The sequence below is a fragment of the Oryctolagus cuniculus genome, chromosome 7 (genome assembly GCF_964237555.1).
Source record: "Oryctolagus cuniculus chromosome 7, mOryCun1.1, whole genome shotgun sequence".
Classification (NCBI taxonomy): Eukaryota; Metazoa; Chordata; class Mammalia; order Lagomorpha; family Leporidae; genus Oryctolagus; species Oryctolagus cuniculus.
This window is the reverse complement of record NC_091438.1, coordinates 571,774-593,823: the sequence shown is the minus strand read 5'-3', so window position 1 is coordinate 593,823 and position 22,050 is coordinate 571,774. Positions and strand designations below refer to the sequence as shown.

The following is a 22,050-nucleotide window of genomic DNA, read 5'->3' as shown; positions in this document are numbered from 1 at the left end:
TGTGTATAGCTTTGAGTTGCTTAAATTTTATTCAATATATTTTTCTAGTATGTTTGCTATTTATTTGAAATGTATAACAAATAGCTTCATCTATTTGCCAAAAGAAGTTTTTAAAGATTTATTTATATTATTTGAAAGTCAGAATTACACAGAGAGAGAAGGAGAGGCAGAGAGAGTGGTCTTCCATTCACTGGTTCACTCCACAGTTGGCCTCCATGGCTGGAGCTGTGCCAACTAGAAGGCAGGAGCCAGGAGCCTCTTCCTGGTCTCCTATGCAGGTTCAGGGGCCCAAGGGCTTGGACCATTTTATAGTGCTTTCCCAGGCCACAGCAGAGAGCTGGATAGGGAGTGGAGCAGCCAGGTCTTGAACTGATGCCCCTATGGAATGCCAGCACTGCAGGTGGCAGCCTCACCCACTATGCCACAGTGCCAGCCCTTGCCAAAAGAATTTATAGAAGCTATTACATATATACACTTAACAATTATTTAGTTACTTGACACGAACTATCCCTGCATATTTGAAAATTTTGAATGGTATCACTTGGGTTTTAAGAATGTTATATTTTAGGTCTCTTAATATTTTTAGTGATGATGTTTTAAAGGCCCTTTCTGTTTTATGAAAAATGATAAGGATTTTGTTTTACAATGGCCATAGTATTACCACTTAAAGCAATAGATTAAATAACACTTTTAAACAAAGTCATTTAATACTGAATTCTAATACACTGGTATATTTTAAAGTGAGAAACCGGATTTCTTTCAGATAGTCTAAATAAGAATGATAATCAAAATTGAAGGCATCTACAGTTTTTAATCACTTGTTTTAAATATTGGTCATAATGGTCCAATTTAGAGTTTTAATTTTAATTACCTTTTAAAAGATTCAATATGGTTTATAGAAAGAATTCAGAGAACATAATTATATACTCAACTTCCCTCCCTTCTTTTTCCTTCTTTGTCATTTTTTTAGCTTATGAAATGACATTTTCAGTTTACATTACATTAAAAAGGGTTGTTGAATCAAGGGCAAGTTTAACAGGCAAAAATCAAAAAGATCCTAATTTAGAGGGAATACAGACAGTGGCTCTAAACAATATTTGAATATCACATCTAAACAATATTTGAAGAAATTGATAAAATAAATATTTTAGTTTCTCCTACTAAAATGCTCAGAGAAAGTCTTTCATTATTTATCAAATATTAGTGCAAAAATATGGATTTAAATGTTCCCCCAAAGTGATCAAGTTTTGTGTAATAAAGTCCAATTTTTGTCAAGGCTTTTTGACAGTCTCACAGAAAACTTGTGTTTGTGAATGGGAAGAATAATATCAAAATGTCCATACTACCAAAAGCAATTTGCAAATTCAATGCAATCCCAATCAACATACCAATGATGTTCTCTCAGAGCTAGAAAAAATGATGCTAAAATTCATATAGAAACATGAGAGATGCTTAACATCTAAAGCAACATAATAAAGCAAAAAAAGCTGGAGACATCACACCATATTTTAAGACATATTACAAGGGTCAGCAATATGACAAAGCAGGTAAAGTCACCGTCTGCAGTGCCGGCATCTCATATGGGTGCCAGTATGTTTCCCAGCTGCTCCACTTCTTATACCCCTCTCTGTTATAGCCTGAGAAAAAAGTAGAAAATGGCCAACGTCTTTGGGCCCCTGCACCTGCATAGAGACCTGTTAGAGGCTCCTGACACTTGGATTCAGATCAACACAGCTCCGGCCATTGTGGCCATTTGGGGAGTAAACCAGTGGATGGAAGACCTCTCTCTCTCTCTGCCTCTACCTCTCTGTAACTCTGCCTTTCAAATAAATAAATAAACTGCAAAAAAAAAAAAAAGAAGAGGTGTTAGCACTGACATAATAACAGACACATAGTTCAATGGACAAGAATAGGTAGCATAGAAATAAACCCAAATTTCTACCAGCAACTCATATTTAACAAAGGAACTAAAATGACCTGGAGAAAGAAGAATCTCTTTCACAAGTGGTGCAGAGGAACTTGATTATCCATATGTAGAAGCCTGAAAATAGACTCCAACATCTCTTACACTATGTGAAAGTGAACTCACAGTGAATTAAAAATCTAATCATAAGACCAAAACCCAAGTAAACATAGGGAAACTCTAAATATTGTCAACAGACAATAGCTTTTGGGTAAGATTCCAATAGCAATAGTAACAAAAATAAAAACAGAGACATTTGAGTATATCAAACTAAGATACTTCTTCACAACAAAGTAAACATCATAGTGTAGATACAGCGAACAGAATGGCAGGAAAACTACAAAAAATACAGTGAAGAAACAGGCAAGGATCTGAATAGACATTTTTCAGAAGAAATGTAAATGGTCAAAACATGTGAATATGCCCGATGTCACTAGCCATTATGTAAATATAAATCAGAACACAATATCAGTCTCCAACACCTGTGGGAGAATACAATGCTCAAGTTTTTGTGTGTGCAGCAAGTGGGTTTAGAGGACCCTGTTCACCTCTGGAGAGCAGAGTCTACAGGGGGGTAAAGAAACCTTACTGCTTTCCTAATGGGCTTATTAAGTTCTTGACCAGTGCCTGTTAGTCTTGCCACAAACTTTCTAGTCTCACTACTTTCCTTCTTCTTCCTCTTCTCTATACACTGTGGATACTTTTGATTTATTTTATTCCTTCTGTCTCTTATGAAGTTCCTCCATGAAAGCACAGACCTCAAAATATTCATTCATTTATGCAGTCTGCAGATTTCATGAGCTACTAAATTCCAAGTAGTATGTTAAAGGCAAGATCTAGGCCTAAGAGAATTCTGAATTCTGTGCCTAGAAGAGGATTTGGGACATAGTAGAACTTCAATGAAGTGCTATGTGAATGACATGCACTCAGTAAATGAGTAATCTAAAGCATACACTGCATTTAAGCAACATAGCAGCCCTACTCACCTCAGGTAGAGCAATTGAGAGGAATAATGTGAACAAAAATAAGACATCAATAAGTTGAATAATAACAGAAAAAATGAGATGGATGCCAACATTACTGACCTATTTTTGGGGAATTAAATTGATAGAGGGGCTGGCATTGTGGCTAAAGTGGGGTAAGCTGCAATCTGTGAGGCCAGCATATCATGTGAGTTCCACTTTGAGTTTAGGAATCTCCACTTCCAATTTAGCTCACTGCTAAATACCTGGGAAACCAGCAGAAGATGGATGAAGGACTTGGGTCCTTGCCACTCACGTGGGAGACTTGGATGAAGCTCCTGACTTCAGCATGCCCCAGGCTCAGCTGTTGAAACTCTGGGGTGTGAGCCAGCAGATGAAAGCTATCTCTGTCTTTCCCTCTCTCTCTAAATCCACCTTTCAAATAAACAAATATTTAATAAACAAATTATCTGATTTAAAAATACACAAAACCATGAACAATACTATATCATCTTTATGCCAAAATGATAAAAAATAACAAATGCTAGAGAGCATATGGGAAAAGAAAACCTTCATATATGGTGGGTGAAAACACAAATTAGTACAGATGTTATGGAGAACAGTATGGTCATTCCTTAAAAAGGATAAAAATTGGGGCCGGCGCTGTTGTGCAGTGGGTTAAAGCCCTGGCCTGAAGGGCCATGGACAGTGCATCTGAAGGGGCAAACCACCTTTCAAAACCTCTCCACTTACAGCTAAAAGGGTTTTTCCTGTATGTGTTGTCCTGGGGACTATCACATGAGAGTTTTTTAAAGATTTATTTATTTATTTGTTTGTTTGAAAGTCAGAATTACAGAAAGCAAGAGTGAGATAGAGATCTTCCATCCACTGGTTCATTTCCTAAATGGCCACAATGGTCAGGGCTGGGCCAGGCTGAAACCAGGAGCCAGGATCTTCATCTGGGTCTCCCATGTGAGTACAGGGGCCCAAGTATGGGGCTATCTTCCACTGATTTTCCAGGTATATTAGCAGGGAGCTGGATCCAAAACAGAGCAGCCAGGACTTGAACTGGCACCCATAGGTGATGCAGGCTATTGCAGACAACACAGCTGTGGTCCCACATGAGAAATTTTAAAGTAGGTCTTGTCACATCCTGGATAACTACAGATGGGACTTCTTATTCTGGAAGAGTCAATCTGAGAAAAGACTTTAGCTGCTAAATGGGAAAACCCAGGAATGGAGGCAGTGGGAGAGCCTGGTATCATCTGAGCTCACCATTGGCATCTATGGGCTTTGTAAAAAGCACTGAGGTACAAGAGATATGACAGCTGCTTTGGGCACCTGAGAACCCATCATCAGCTTTTGTCCTGAGGACATGGGCCAGCTGATATCCATACATGACTGTCTCTGAAGTAGGCACAGAAAAGTGAAAGTGAGCACCCTCTTTTTCATCAACTTCTGCCACTTTTTCACTCACATCTCTGTTTGGTGACCCAGCTGCACAAGGTATGTTTTCCCCGTGCAGTGTTACATTTAGGTGGATTCTTTGAAAGGGGTTGTCCTTAACACTTGGAGATGCTGGCTGCATTTACTGGCAGGATCGGTGGCTACAAAGGTGGGCATCAGCTGCAGGATGCAACACACTGACTACATGAGCCTTGGGCAACTTGGAGGAGAGACATTGGGATGTTTTCTTCCTCTGAATGGTGCAGCAATGTGCAGCTTCACTGGATTGGAAAATGACTTGAGGTATTTTACTTGAAGTAGATGGTGCAATCAGATTGACAATAGGGTTCAAATTCTGAGTGGCTGTAAGGTAGAGTCAACAAAATGTGGAAATGAAAATAGGATGTCCTCAGAGTCAGATTCTCTCCCTCTGATGTGTCAGATACTTATGCAATGAATCTGTTTTCAAGGAATTTTGTAAAATCAGACACCCAGTTGCAAGTCACTGACTTTGAGTGTCTTAAAAGTACTTTGCAGTTTTGCTCCAGAAATTCAAACTCTTCTGACCTTTGAGAAATTGTTTCCTCCATTACTTATTGCTATGCTGCGTGCCATCTGCCCTCTCCTCATTCAGGTAGTTGCTCCACCTGCTCTATGCTGTGGGCACAGGCAGAGCCTGCAGCCAGCCAATCAGTGGAATGTGCGTGTGAGGCACTGGCCACTGAGCTGCTGCTTCCCAACCATGAGAATCTGCATCAGTGGTATGTGCTCCCAATAACCAGCAGCAGTGTGATCCACCAGCCTTGCCCAGAGTAATTCCACAGTCACCTGATTTAGTGCCGCCCTGGTCCTCACCACCCCTCTCCACTCATGCCCCACCATGGGCTAGGGGACTGTGCTGCATGAGGGGGTCTACCCAAGAGGCCTGGGGTCAGTGGTGACCCAGAGTGTTCTAGACAACCAGCCCAGCCTGAGGGAGGGAGACAACTAGTTCCTATAGTTTGACTCACAGTCAAACTTACAAAAAGGATGCAGGTATACCTTTCTTTCTAATGAAGATAACATTGGGAAGGCATTGTGCTTAGCAGTTAAGATGCCATTTGGGGGGGATGGTGCTGCAGTTTGGTAGGTTAAGCCTTCACCTGCAGCCCTGACAACCCATATGGGTGTCAGTTTATGTCCTGATTGCTCCTCTTCTGATCCAGCTATCTGCTTAAGGCCTGGGAAAGTAGTTGAAGATGGCACAAGGATTTGGGCCCCTGCATCCACATGGGAGACCTGAAGGAAGCTCCTGGCTCCTGGCATTTGATTGGCCCAGTTCTGGCCATTGCAGCTATTTGGAGAAAAACCCTGAGGATGGAAGACCTCTCTCTCTCTCTCTCTCTCTCTCTCTCTCTCTCTGCCTCTCTCTGCCTCCTAAATAAAGGAATAAATCTTTTTTAAAAAGATGCCATTTGGGAACAGTGTCCCATGTTGGAGAACTTGGCTTCACATCTTGGCTCCGGATGCTTACTCCACTCTCCTGCCAGCACAGACCCTGAGAGGCAGTGCTGACTGGTCAGGTAGTAGGGTTCCCCACTCATGTGGGAGCCTTGCATTCAGTTCCAGCTCCTAGCTTTAGGCTGACTCAGATCTACGTTGTTGGTGCTTGAGAAGTGAACCAACAGATGAAAGCTCTGCTACAGTCTCTCCCTCTCAAGTAATTTTTTAAATGTTTTTCTCATTGTAAAACAAGGCAGCATGGAAAACAAGAATATTGAAAGTTTCAAGAGAATCTATAATTCTATCATACAATTAACATTATGGGCATTGATTTCTACACATTAAATGATTGTCAGTATAAATTATTGCCCTACACTTTTTATAGACACTATTCAAAGCATATCCTCAACTAATTCAATTAATTTAAAGGATTTATTAAATGATAGACTACATTAAATTTATGGATGAATTTTATCAAGCATCATCCAATGTAAATGATTACCATATGTTTGCACGTTTGGGAATCATTCTATTGTGAATATTTTGGCATCAATATAATTCTGTTTAAAATTTCTTTATGAAAAAATATTTGGACTAGAAATCAATTGAATAGTATTTCATGGTTTTGTTACCTAATGACAAATTGCCTTCATTGAGGTTTATAAGTATTTATTCTTTCAACACTAATGTTATGTGTTTATCAAATACAGTTATATTAAGATACATTTGGGGTTGGCACTGTGGCATAGCGGGTAAAGCTGCAGCCTGGCACTGCTAGCATCCCAAATGGATGCTGGTTCAAGTCTCAGCTGCTCCACTTCTGAGCCAACTCTCTGCTAAGGCCTGGGAAAGCACTGGAAGATGGTCCAAGTCCATGGGCCCCAGAACTCACATGGAGGACCCAGAAGAAGCTCCTGGCTCCTGGCTTTGGGTCAGTGCAGCTCTAGTCATTGCAGCCAATTGGGGAGGGAACCAGCAGATGGAAGACCTCTCTCTCTCCTTTCTGCCTCTTCTTCTCTCTCTGTGTAAATCTGGCTTTCAAATAAATAAATAAATAATTTTTAAAAAGATACATTTGTTTGCAAACAATATGTGACATCAATACAACTACTTAAATTTTCTCATACAAGTAGTTTAATTTGGGGGCCTGAATTATGGCTGATTGGTTCTATAGTCTAATGATATCTTTGAACCCAACCATTTTCCCCTTCTGTATGAATTTCAGTGTTGTATATTACTAGAATTCTGAAAAAAATTCACAGGAGCTTTTTAGGCATCATCTAAACATCATAATCTCCAAAGAGCAAAAATTATTGCAAACCATGATTTTCTAGAATTATTTCTTTGTATAATGCTACAATTTTAGTGTAGCTTTAAATTGAGCACACACACACATACACACACACACACCCATGTACCCTACATACATTCATAAATGCACATACACAATTAGCAAGTCTCCAATGCATTTACCAAAGTGCATCAATATGCTAGTTTAAGATTACTGCCAAAGAATAGTCCCTTTCTTTAAATACCAATTTACTCTATTGATTTATTTTTGACCTAAAATGATGCAGTTTAGTTACTGTTTTGAAAAAGAGGCAGGTATCATCACAAAGCACAAATGAGTGAATAAGTTATATTATCTAGGGAATTAGATAAGAAATGGCTCACTCATCAAATTAAAATGAATTGAATCCAGTTTGAGTTACCATGCCAAGCAAAATATGAAGTTTTACAAAAATTGAATGTATATAATTTCAAATAAATTTTGAGTTGTATCTAAATGTGTACACCACAACATTAAGCATAAAGGCACAGATATTTAAATACCTTTATTTAGGAAAATGTGAATAGATAATAATAATAATTGCTAACATTTATTTTATACCAGGTGATGTTTCCAGAATTTTATGTTTCCAGAAAAATGGAGGTAGCTCCTGTTATCTTAACTTTAAAGAAAATGCAACTGAGGCATGAAGAGGTAAGTAACTGGTTTGCCCAAGGATATATAATCATGAAGTGGCAAAGCCTTAGACTTGGCATGATCTGAATGGCAGCATTTTTTTTCATAAATTCAATGTTTGATCTATTTCATATATTCACTAAAAGGATTTATTATCAAATACTTTCTGATAAAATCTATGAAAACTGAAGATGAGTATTGCTCCAAACCAAATACTTAAGCCTAGCATTAGGTGTAGCAGGTAAAGCCATTGTCTTTAAATTTAGCAAAGATATGCCTTGTTAGATGAGTGTACTTTGTGTAATTCTTCTTGTCAGTGTATACACTTTAGAAATTGAATTCAGGGGCCAGTGCTGTGGCACAGCATGTTAAAACCCCGGCCTATGGTCCCAGCATCCCATATGGGTGCTGGTTTGAGTCCCAGTTGCTCCAATTCTGACCTGGCTCCTTGCTAATGCACCTGGGAAAGCATCAGAGGATGGCTCAAGTCCTTGGGCCCCTGCACCCATGTGGGAGACCTGAGAAAAGCACCCAGCTCTGGGCTTCAGATCAGCTCAGCTCTGGCTTTTGCAGCCAATTGGGAAGTGAACCAGCAGATTGAAGACTTTTCTCTCTGTATCTACCTGTCTATGTAACTCTGTCTTTCAAATAAATAAAAATAAATCTAGAAAAAAAATGATTATATCAGGCAACACATATGAACTTTTTACAGAAAGATTGACCTTTAGAAAAATTTTAGACCTACAGAAAAAAAATTGGTACAAATGTGAACTTTTGAATAAATATCTATTTTTCATGAATGCATGGTGTTATAAAACACAGCAATACATCACTGAGAACCAAAAATAATTGGACTATCTCATTCTGTGATTTGAAATCTATTGACAAATATCCTTTATTTTTCTTACAGAGAATGTAAATAGTGTTGTGATATCAAACTCATTCTAAGTTTAGGTACCCCATGGAAAGTTTGATCTAATGAAAACAAATCTGTTGGATCATTTACCTCATACATTCCACTACCATTAAAATAATAAAGTAACAAAAACATTTTTCACTTCTTGGTTTGCATTTTAAATTTGTATTTTAGCCATCCTTACTGGTTACTTCAAATTACCACATACTAGAATTAATTGCTTCTCAACATTTACAATTTGTTTCTTCACTTTAAAGGAAAATATTTGTGTCTCTTGAGTAAACAAGTAAATATTATGATTTGGCATCATTTTATAAAACTCAAATCTGTAAGAAATCAAAAACCACTGCTGAAATATTCTATAAGAATGTACTCATGCATATTGTTCTTACAATAGATTTGCCTGTGTCATAGGAGAGCAACTCCTTGCTCAACATTCAAAATTTTCACGTTCTTCTAAATATTCCTTTTAACATAGTGACCACAGTTGGACACAAGAGAGTCTTTAAAATTAAAAGAAATAATTTGGGTATGCTGACTTTCCTAGTCTTCTTGTTTTCCTGGGACAGAGTATCTTTTTTGCATGTAGGCTGACAAGGATACAACCCCCTCCACAAAGTAAAATTCCTTATCATTAGAGCACTGCTCCTTACCCCTGCTCACTTGTTCCTCTATGTGGGATTTATGAATGACTTGCATGAATGGAGATATTGGAAAGAGGCAATGAGCTACCACCCCCCCTTTTCTTTATTTAGCACTTTTCTAGGATGCCTATGAGAGAACATGAGTTCTTGTCTGCCCTGTTTTATACTGTAAATTTAGCAAAAAACCTGTACTCTGTAAGTGACTAGGTAAGGATGCAATGTAATGTACTAGGGCAATGGAAGGGAATCTTTGTTGCTAAGCACCAAGACCAACAACTCTGTGGGCTAGAAAGCTTACATTTTGACTTCTTTCCATGTCCAGCTTGAATCATTCAGAATTCAGAGAAAGTAGGAATGTAAGTTATGAACACACTTCACTGCCACAAATGTTATGATACTCATCTGTTTGCAATCAGGAATGATTTAAAATTTAACCAAAAATACCACAGTAAACTATGGCAGATTCATCAACACCTACACTTATAATTAACATCCACATTTATAATTGTATCTTTCTATGAATGATCTGACAGGAATTATTATCTGGGATGGATAATTAACAACTCCTTTTACAATTTTTATAATGTACCAAAAAAGTGAACTTTGAATCCTTTGGGAATTGGATAAGCTAAATATATTTGTATATGATGAGTCCAGGCTGAGAACTTGTAAGCACAATACCAACCATAATACCTACTAAAAAATTAAATACCTTGGAATAAATGTAACTAAGATTTGAAAGATTTTAACAATGAAAATTACAAAACATTAAAGGAAGAAATAGAAGAACACACAAAAAATGGAAAAATATTTCATGTTTGTGCACTGGAAAAATTAATATCATCAAAATGTTTATACTACCCAAGGTGATTTATAGATTCAATGAGATCCCAATCAAAACTCCAAGAACATTCTTCTCAGATCTAGAAAAAAGAATGCTAAAATTTGTGTAGAAACACAAGAGACCCCCAAATAACTAAAGCAACATTAAACAAGAAAAAATTGGAAGTATCAGAAGACCAGATTTCAAGACATACTACAGGGCAGTTACAAACAAAATAGCCTGGGACTGGAAGAAAAAAAGACATGTATACCAATGAAATAAAATATAAACCAAAAAAATTAATCCATGCAGCTACAACCAACTAGTCTTTGACAAACCAGCTAAAATCAATCCCTGGAGAAAGGACAGTCTCTTCAACAAATAGTGTTGGGAAAATTGGATCTCAACATGCAGACATATGAAACAAAACCTGTACTTACACCCATACAAAAATCAACTCACAACTGATCATGAATCTAAATCTATGACCTGATATCAACATATTACTAGAGGAAAACATTGGGAAAACTCTGCAAGATATTGGCATAGGAAAGACTTCTTGGAAAAGACCCCAGAAGCACAGGCAATGAAAGCAGAAAGAGACAAAAGGGATTACATCAGGCTTAGAAGATTTGTGCTGCAAAGGAAACACTAAGCAAAGTGAAGAGTGGTAGAAAATATTTGCAAACTATATAACTGATAAAGGGTTAATATCTTGAAGTAACACCTTAACAGTAGGGACTCCAGTTTGGAGCACTTGAGACTCCATTCTGGAAAGGTGCCCCCCCCACACACCATGAGATTCTGCTCTGAAACTATGATCTAAAACAGTTGAATAATAGCAGTCCACTACATCACACTTGGCAGAGCACAGAAACCCCCTAGCAGGATCGCTCAAGCTTGGAAGCAGATAGACTAAACATAGATTAATGATAAAAATGTAATTTGTCTATGTTCTACGTATGATTAAAATCAATACCTGGATTAATGTCAAGATTATAATTGGAATTGTTAAGATTGTAACTGGTATTGTCAATATTATAATTGATACTAGTTTACTGATACTAGATTATTGATACTAGCTTATAATTGATACCAGTTTCACATAGGTTTTAAGTCAGTAACCAGTAACCAGAACTTGGATTGAGATAGCCACAACACACCAGATATTTCTGCATTCTTCCAGGCATATCCGGACAAAGTGGTGTGGAATTTGGGTGAAATTTAACAAAAAAAATCACCATCACAGTTGTTTTGGAGAAAAGCACAATCTTTCTCTTAGGCAAGTGGAACCACTGACATGTTTACAAACACAAATATCATGTTTCCTCGGGTTTCTGAAGCTTTCTGCCAGGAGAACTTGAATGTGTGGAGGATGTGACTCTATGTGGAATCAATTAGTGTTTGCAGGCAGAAAACAAAAAGTTACATGGTAAAATTCACTCAAAACCTAATGTCCCTATATAATGTCCAGAAAACACATACAAACGCAACGGTTGTAGCAAGACCTAGGATTGACATAGCCACAACTCAACAGATATTTCTGCTTTCCTCCAGGCATATCCAGACAAACTGTTATGGAATTCAGGTGAAATTTAACCCAAAAATCATCATCAAAGTGGTTTTGGGAAAAGCACAATCTTTCTCTTCAGCAAGTAGATCCAATGTCATGTGTACAAACAAAATATCATGCTTATTCAGGTTTCTGAAGCTTTCTGCTAGGAAAACTTGAATGTACAGAGGATTTGAATCCATGTGGAACCAATGAGCCTTTCCTAGCAGAAAACCAAAGGTTACATGCTAATATTCTCTCAAAACTGTAAAGTCGGTAGATAATGTCCAGAAAACACAAACACACACAGAGGCTGTAGCAAGATATGGGATGTATCCACAACAGACCGGATATTTCTGCATTCATCCATGCATATCCGGACAAGGTGTGGAATTTGGGTGAAATTTAAACAAAAAATCACCATCAACATGGTTTTGGAGGAAATTACAAATTTTCTTTTTTGTAAGTGGATGCAATGTAATGTTTACAAAGACATATACCATGTTTTCTCGGATCTCTGAAGTTTTCTGCCTAGAAAACTCAAATGTGTGGAGAATTTGACTCCATGTGGAACCAATTAGAGTTTGCCAGCAGAAAACCAAAACTTACATGCTAAAATTCTGTCAAACCCGTAAAGTCGCAAGATAATGTCCAGAAAAAAAAGAAAAAAAAAAAAAAACAAAAAAACAAAAACAGAGGCTATAGCAAGATTTTCAGACTGAGATAGCCACAACACACCAGATATTTCTGCTTTCATCTAGGCATAGCCGGACAAGGTGGTGTGGAATTCAGGTGAAATTTAACGAAAAAATCACCGTCAAAGTGGTTTTGGAGAAAAGCACAATCTTTCTCTTTCACAAGTGGAACCATTGTCATGTTTACAAACAAAAATATCATATTTACTCAGATTTTTGAACTTTTCTGCCAGGAAAACTCGAATGTGTGGAGGATTTGACTCCATGTGCAAGCAATCAGCGTTTGCCAGCAGAAAACAAAAAGGTTACATGCTAAACTGCATTCAAAACCATAAAGTCCGTAGATAAAGTCCAGAAAACAAAAACAAACACAGAGGCTGTAGCAAGATCTAGGGTTCAGATAGCCACAACACACCAGATATTTCTGCTTACATCCAGGCATATCTGGACAAAGTGTTGTGGAACTCAGGTTAAATTTAACCAAAAAATCACCGTCAAAGTGGTGTTGGAGAAATGCAAATCTTTCTGTCCAGCAAGTGGATCCAATGTCATGTTTACACAGACAAATATTAGGTTTGTTAGGGATTCTGAAGCTTTCTGCCAGGAAAATTCGAATGTGTAGGATTTACCTCCATGTGGAACCAATCAGCATTTGGTAGCAGAAAACAAAAAGTTAGATGATATAATTCATTCAAAACCATAATGTCTGTTGATAATGTCCAGAAAACAGAAACAAACACAGAGGCTGTAGCAAGATCTGGGATTGAGATAGACAAAACACAGCAGATATTTCTGCTTTCCTCCAGGCATATCCAGACAAACTGGAGTAGAATTCGGGTAAAATTTAACCAAGAAATCACCATCAAAATTGTTTTGGAGGAAATTGGAATCTTTCTTTCAGCAAGTGAATCCAGTGTCATGTTTACAAAGGCAAATATCATGTTTGCACAGGTTTCTGAAGCTTTCTGCCTAGATAACTCGAATGTGTGGAGGATTTGACTCCATGTGGAACCAATTTGGGGTTGCTGGCAGAAAAGCAAAAATTACATGCTAAAATTCACTCAAAACCGTAAAGACCATAGATAATGTCCAGAAAACACAAACAAACACAGAGGCTGTAGCAAGATCTGGGATTGAGATAGACAAAACACAGCAGATATTTCTGCTTTCATCAAGGCATATCCAGACAAACTGGTGTAGAATTCGGGTAAATTTTAACCAAAAAATCAAGGTGAAAGCGGTTTTGGAGAAAAGCACAATCTTTCTCTTCAGCAAGTAGATCCCATGTCATGTTTGCAAAAAGAAATATTATGTTTTCTCGTGTTCCTGATTCTTTCTGCCTAGGAAACAAGAATGTGTGGAAGATTTGACTCCATGTGGAAACAGTTAGCTTTTGCGGGAAGAAAACAAAAAGTTACATGGTAAAATTTAATCAAAACCTAATGTCACTAGATAATGCCCAGAATACACAAATGCAGAGGCTATAGGAAGATCAGGATTGACATAGCCACAACTCACCAGATATTTCTGCTTTCCTCCAGGCATATCCTCACAAAATGTGGAATTTGGGTAAACTTTCACCCAAAAATCATCATCAAAGTTGTTTTGGGAAAAGCACAAACTTTCTCTTCGGCTTGTGGATCCAATGTCATGTTTACAAACAAAATATCATGTTTGCTTAGATTTCTGAAGCTTTCTGCCTAGAAAACTTGAATGTGTGGAGGATTTTAGCCCATGTGCAACCAATTAGCATTTGAGCGCAGAAAACAAAAAGTTAGATTATAAAATTCGTTCAAAACTAAACTTCGTAGACAATGTCAAGAAAACAAACAAACACAGAGGCTATAACAAGATCTCGGATTGAGATAGCCACAACACACCAGATATTTCTGCTTTCTTCCAGGCATATCCGGTCAAAGTGGTGTGGAATTCAGGTAAAATTTAACAAAGAAATCACCATCAAAATTGTTTTGGAGGAAATTGGAATCTTTCTTTCAGCAAGTGAATCCAGTGTCATGTTTACAAAAGCAAATATCATGTTTGCACAGGTTTCTGAAACTTTCTGCCTAGATAACTCGAATGTGTGGAGGATTTGACTCCATGAGCAACCAATCAGCGTTTGCCAGCAGAAAACAAAAAGGTTACATGCTAAACTGCATTCAAAACCATAAAGTCCTTAGATAATGTCCAAAAAACACAAACAAACACTGAGGCTGTAGCAAGAACTAGGATTGACATAGCCACAACTCACCAGATATTTCTGCTTACATCCAGGCATATCTGGACAAATTGTTGTGGAATTCGGGTGAAATTTAACCAAAAAATCACTGTCAAAGTGGTTTTGGAGAAAAGCACACTCTTCCTCTTCGGCGAATGGTTCCTAGGTCATGTTTACGAACACAAATAGCATGTTTGCTCAGGTTTCTGGAGCTTTCTGCCAGGAAAACTCGAATGTGTGGAGTATTTGACTCCATGTGGACCAATTAGCATTTGCCAGCAGAAAACTAAAAGATTATAAAATTCACTCAAAACCGTAAAGTCCATAGATAATGTCCAGAAAACACAAACAAACACAGAGGCTGTAGCAAGATATGGATTGTGACAGTCACAACCCACCAGATATTTCTGCTTTCCTCCAGGCATATCCAGACAAACTGGAGTAGAATTCGGGTAAAATTTAACCAAGAAATCACCATCAAAATTGTTTTGGAGGAAATTGGAATCTTTCTTTCAGCAAGTGAATCCAGTGTCATGTTTACAAAGGCAAATATCATGTTTGCACAGGTTTCTGAAGCTTTCTGCCTAGATAACTCGAATGTGTGGAGGATTTGACTCCATGTGGAACCAATTTGGGGTTGCTGGCAGAAAAGCAAAAATTACATGCTAAAATTCACTCAAAACCATAAAGACCATAGATAATGTCCAGAAAACACAAACAAACACAGAGGCTGTAGCAAGATCTAGGATTGAAATAGCGACAACTCACCAGATATTTCTGCTTTCCTCCAGGCATATCTGGACAAAGTGTTGTGGAATTCGGGTGAAATTTATCCAAAAAATCACTGTCAAAGTGGTTTTGGAGAAAAGCACACTCTTCCTTTTCGGCGAATGGGTCCAAGGTCATGTTTACAAACACAAATAGAGTGTTTGCTCAGGTTTCTGGAGCTTTCTGCCAGGAAAACTCGAATATGTGGAGTATTTGACACCTTGTGGAACCAATTAGCGTTCCCCAGCACAAAACTAAAACATTATAACATTCACTCACGACCATAAAGTCCATAGATAATGTCCAGAAAACACAAACAAACACTGAGGCTGTAGCAAGATCTGGGATTTAGACAGTCACAACCCACCAGATATTTCTGCTTTCCTCCAGGCATATCCGGACCAAGTGTTATGGAATTCGGGTGAAATTTAACCCAAAAATCACTGTCAAAGTGGTTTTGGAGAAAAGCACACTCTTCCTCTTCGGCGCATGGATCCAAGGTCATGTTTACGAACACAAATAGCATGTTTGCTCAGGTTTCTGGAGCTTTCTGCCAGGAAAACTCGAATGTGTGGAGTATTTGACTCCGTGTGGACCAATTAGCGTTTGCCAGCAGAAAACTAAAAGATTATAAAATTCACTCAAAACCGTAAAGTCCATAGATAATGTCCAGAAAACACAAACAAACACAGAGGCTGTAGCAAGATATGGATTGTGACAGTCACAACCCACCAGATATTTCTGCTTTCCTCCAGGCATATCCAGACGAACTGGAGTAGAATTTGGGTAAAATTTAACCAAGAAATCACCATCAAACTTGTTTTAGGAAAAGCACAATCATTGTCTTTGGCAAGTGGATCCAAAATCATGTGCACTAACAGAAATATTATGTTTTATTTGGTGTCTGAAGTTTTCTTCCTAGAAAAATTGAATGTGTGGATGATTTGAATCCATGTGCAACCAATTAGTGCTTGCCATCAGAAAAATAAATATGACATGCTTCAATAATCTCAAACCCGTAAAGTCCGTAGATAATGTCTAGAACACCAAACAAACACAGAGGCTGTAGCAAGATCTGGGATTGACATAGCCACAACACACCCGATATTTCTGCATTCCTCCAGACATATCCTGACAAGGTGGAGGTGGAATTTGGGTGAAATTTAACCAAAAAATCACCTTCAAAGTGGTTTTGGAGAAAAGCAAATTCTTTCTATTCAGCAAGTGGATCCAAGGTCATGTTTACACACACAAATATAATGTTTGCTTCAGTTTCTGAAGCTTTCTGTCTAGAAATCACAAACGTGTGGAGGATTGACTCTATGTGGAACCTACTAGTGTTTGCCAGCAGAAAACAAAAAGTTACATTATAAAATTCATTCAAAACCTAAAGTTTGTAGATAATGTCCAGAAAATACAAACAAACACAGAGGCTGTAACAAGATCAGGATTGAGATAGCCACAACACAGAATATATTTCTGCTTTCATATAGGCATATCCAGACAATGTAGTGTGGAATTTGGGTGAAATTTAACCAAAAAATCAAGGTGAAAGCGGTTTTGGAGAAAAGCACAATCTTTCAGTTTGGCAAGTGGATCTAATGTCATGTTTACATACACAAATACCATGTTTCCTAAGTTTCTGAAGCTTTTTGCCAGGAAAACTCGAATGTTTGGAGGATTAGACTCCATGTGCAATCAATTAGCATTTGGCAGCAGAAAACAAAAAGTTACATGCTAAAATGCTATCAAAATAGTAAAGTCCTTATTAATGTCCAGAAAACACAAAAAAACACAGAGGCTGTAGGAAGATCAGGATTGAGATAGCCACAACACACCAGATATTTCAGCTTTCATCCAGGCATATCTGGAAAATGTGGTGTGTAATTCGGGTGAAATTTAACCAAAAATTCACCATCAAAGTGGTTTTGGAGTAAAGCACAATCTTTCTCTTCATAAAGTGAATCTAACGTCATGTTTACAAACAGAAATATCATGTTTGCTCGGGTTTCTGAAGCTTTCAGCCTAGAAAACTCGAATGTATGGAGGTTTTCGCTCTATGTGGTACCAATTAGCGTTTGCCGGCAGAAAACAAAAAGTTACATGCTAAAATGCATTCAAAACTGTCATGTCATTAGATAATGTCCAGAAAAGAGAAATAAACACAGAGCTGTAGCAAGACCTAGGATTGACATAGCCACAACACACCAGATATTTCTGCTTTCATCCAGGCATATATAGAGAAAGTTTTGTGGAATTCAGGTGAAATTTAACCAAAAAATCACCATCAAAGTGGTTTTGGGAAAAGCACAATCTTTCTCTTCAGCAAGTGGATCTAATGTCATGTTTACAAACACAAATATCATGTTTGCTTGGGTTTCTGAAGCTTTCTGCCTAGAAAAATTGAATGTGTGCATGATTTGAATCTATGTGCAACCAATTAGTGCTTGCCAGCAGAAAAACAAAAGTTACATGGTAAAATAATCTCCAACCCGTAAAGTCCGCAGATAATGTCCAGAACACACAAACAAACACAGAGGCTGCAGCAAGATTGACATAGCCACAACACACCAGATGTTTCTGCTTTCATCCAGGCATATCTAAACAAAGTTTGTGGAATTCGGGTGAAATTTAACCAAAAAATCACCATCAAAGAGGTTTTGGGGAAAAGCAAAATCTTTCTCTTCAGCAAGTGGATGCAATGTCATGTTTACAAACACAAATGTCATATTTTCACAGGTTTCTGAAGCTTTCTTCTAGAAAAACTTGAATGTGTGGAGGATTTGACTCCATGTGGAACCAATTAGTATTTGCCAGCAGAAAACTAAAAGTTAGATTATAAAATTCACTCAAAAACTTAAAGTCCGTAGATGATGTCCAGAAAACACAAACACAGAGGCTGCAGCAAGATCTGTGGTTCACATAGCCACAACACACCAGACATTTCTGTTTTCATCCAGGCATATCTAGACAAAGTGTTGTGGAATTTGGGTGAAATTTAACCAAAAAATCACCTTCAAAGTGGTTTTGGAGAAAAGCAAATTATTTCTATTCGGCAAGTGGATCCAATGTCATGTTCACGCATACAAATATAATGTTTGCTTGGGTTTCTGAAGTTTTCTTCCTAGAGAACCCAAATGTGTGGAGGATTGACTCCATGTATAACCTACTAGTGTTTGACAGTAGAAAACAGAAAGTAACATTATAAAATTCATCAAAACCTAAAGTTCATAATAATGTCAAGAAAACACAAAGAAACACAGAGGCTGTAGCAAGATCAGGATTGAGATAGCCACAACAAACAAGATATTTCTCCTTTCATCCAGGCATATCTGGACAATGTAGTGTGGAATTCAGTGAAATTAAACCAAAAAATCACCGTCAAAGTGGTTTTGGAGAAAAGCACAATTATCTCTTCAGCAAGTGGATCTAATGTCATGTTTACAAACACAAATATCATGTTTTCTCAGGTTTCTGAAGCTCTCTGCCTAGAAAACTTGAATGTGTGGAGGATTTGACTGCATGTGGAACCAATTAGTGTTGGCCAGCAGAAAACAAAAAGTTACATGCTAAAATTCACTCAAAACCTTAAGTCCGTAGATGATGTCCTGAAAACACAAACACAGAGGATGTAGCAAGATCTGGGATTGAGATAGCCACAACACCCCTGATATTTCTGCTTTCATCCAGGCAGATCTGGACAAAGTGTTGTGGAATTCAGGTGAAATTTAACCAAAAAATCACCGTCAAAGCGGTTTTGGAGAAAAGCCCAATCTTTCTATTCAGCAAGTGGATGCAATGTCATGTTAACAAATACAAATATCATGTTTGCTCAGGTTTCTGAAGCTTTCTGCCAGGAAAATTCGAATGTATCTAAGAGTTGACTGCATGTGGAACCAATTAGCATTTGCAGTAGAAAACAAAAAGTTACATGCTAAAATGCATTCAAATGCATAAAGCCCATAGGTAATGTCCAGAAACACAAAGAAACACGCAGACTGTAGCAAGATCTTGGATTGAGATACCCACAACATACCAGATTTTTCTGCTTTCCTCCAGGCATTTCTGGACAAAGTGTTGTGGAATTCGGGTGAAATTAAACCAAAAAATCACCGTCAAAGTGGTTTTGGAGATAAGCACAATCTTTCTCTTCAGCAAGTGGATACAATGTCATGTTTACAAACAGAAATAGCATGTTTTATCAGGTTTCTGAAGCTCTCAGCCAGGAAAATCTAACGTGTGGAGTATTTGACTCCATGTGGAACCAATTAGCATTTGCTGGTAGAAAGCAAAAAGTTACATGCTAAAATGCATTCAAAACCGTCAAGTCCATAGATAATGTTCAGAAAACACAAACACAGAGGCTGTAGCAAGATCTGGGACTGAGATAGCCACAATACACCGGATATTTCTGCTTTCCTCCAGGCATATCCGGACAAAGTGGTGTGGAATTCGCATGAAATATAAACCCAAAATCACCATCAAAGTGCTTTTGGAGAAAAGCACAATCTTTCTGTTCGGCAAGTTGATCCAATGCCATGTTTACAAACACAAATATCATGTTTGCTTAGATTTCTGAAGTTTTCTACCAGGAAAACTTGAATGTGTGGAGGATTTGACTCCATGTGCAACCAATTAGCATTTGCCGGCAGAAAACTGAAAGTTACATGCTAAAATGCACTGAAAACCGTAAGGTCCGTAGATAATGTCCAGAAAACACAAACAAACAAGAGACTGTAGCAAGATCTCGGATTGAGATAGCCACAACACACCAGATATTTCTGCTTTCTTCCAGGCATATCCGGTCAAAGTGGTGTGGAATTCGGGTGAAATTTAACAAAAAATCACCATGAAAATTGTTTTGGAGGAAATTGGAATCTTTCTTTCAGCAAGTGAATCCAGTGTCATGTTTACAAAAGCAAATATCATGTTTGCACAGGTTTCTGAAGCATTCTGCTTAGAAAACACGAATGTGTGGAGGAATTGATTCCATGTTGAACCATTTAGGGTTTGCCGACAGAAAAGCAAAAATTACATGCTAAAATTCACTCAAAACCGTAAAGTCCTTAGAAAATGTCCAGAAAACACAAAAATACACAGAGGCTGTAGCAAGATCTGGGATTGAGATAGCCACAACACACTGGATATTTCTGCTTTCCTCCAGGCATATCCGGACAAAGTGTTGTGGAATTCGGGTGAAATTTAACCCAAAAATCACCGTCAAAGAGGTTTTGGAGAAAAGCACAATATTTCTGTTTGGCAAGTGGATCCAATCACATGTTTACAAACACAAATATCATGTTTGCTTGGGTTTCTGAAGTTTTCTGCCTATAAAACTCGAATGTGTGAAGGATTTGACTCTATGTGCAACCAATTAGTATTTGCCAGCAGAAAACTAAAAGTTACATGCTAAAATGAATTCAAAACTGTCATGTCTGTAGATAATGTCCAGAAAACACAAACAAACACAGAGGCAGTAGCAAGACCTAGGATTGACATAGGCACAACACACCAGATATTTCTGCTTTCTTCCAGGCATATCTAGACAAAGTGTTGTGGAATTTGGATGAGATTTAACCAAAAAATCACCATGAAAGTGGTTTTGGGAAATGCACAATGTTTCTCTTCAGCAAGTGGATCCAATGTCATGTCTCCTAACAGAAATATTATGTGTTATCTGGTGTCTGAAGCTTTCTGCCTAGAAACATCAAATGTGAGGATGATTTGAATCCATGTGCAACCAATTAGTGCTTGCCAGCAGAAAAACAAAAGTTACATGGTAAAATAATCTCCAACCCGCAAAGTCCGTAGATAATGTCCATTACACACAAACAAAGAGGCTGCAGCAAGATCTGTGATTGACATAGACACAACACACCACATATTTCTGCTTTCATCCAGGGATATCTAGACAAAGTGTTGTGGAATTCGGGTGAAATTGAACCAAAAAATCACCTTCAAAGAGGTTTTGGGGAAAAGCACAATCTTTCTCTATGGCAAGTGGATCCAGTATCATGTTTACAAACAGAAATGTCCTATTTTCATGGGTTTCTGAAGCTTTTTGCCAGGAAAACACGAATATGTGGAGGATTTGACTCCATGTGGAACCAATTAGGGTTTGTCAGCAGAAAACTAAAAGTTAGATTATAAAATACACTCAAAACCTTAAAGTCCGTAGATGATGTCCAGAAAACACAAACAAACACAGAGGCTGTAGCAAGATCTTGGATTGAGATATCCACAACACACCAGGCATTTCTTCTTTCATCCATGCAAATCTAGACAAACTGTTGTGGAACTCGGGTGAAATTTAACCAAAATATCACCTTCAAAGTGGTTTTGGAGAAAATCAAATTATTTCCATTCGGCAAGTGGATCCAATGTCATGTTTAGACACATAAATATAATGTTTGCTTGAGTTTCTGAAGTTTTCTGCCTGGAAAACCCAAATGTGTGGAGGATTGACTACATGTGGAACCTACTAGTGTTTGACAGTAGAAAACAGACAGTTACATTATAAAATTCGTTCAAAACCTAAAGTTCGTAATAATGTCCAGAAAACACAAACAAACACAGAGGCTGTAGCAAGATCAGGATTGAGATAGCCACAATACA

General features: G+C 37.8%; 1 long non-coding RNA gene across 1 annotated transcript in view; it reads right to left on the bottom strand.

Moving 5' to 3' along the window:
* LOC138850458 (uncharacterized) overlaps nt 1-15,917 on the bottom strand; it is a 29,642-nt gene extending 13,725 nt beyond the window's left edge. Inside the window, exon 1 of the long non-coding RNA XR_011390224.1 lies at nt 15,436-15,917. This is a non-coding gene — a long non-coding RNA (uncharacterized lncRNA). The remainder of the gene's footprint in view (nt 1-15,435) is intronic.
* Nucleotides 15,918-22,050: the final 6,133 nt, after the last annotated feature.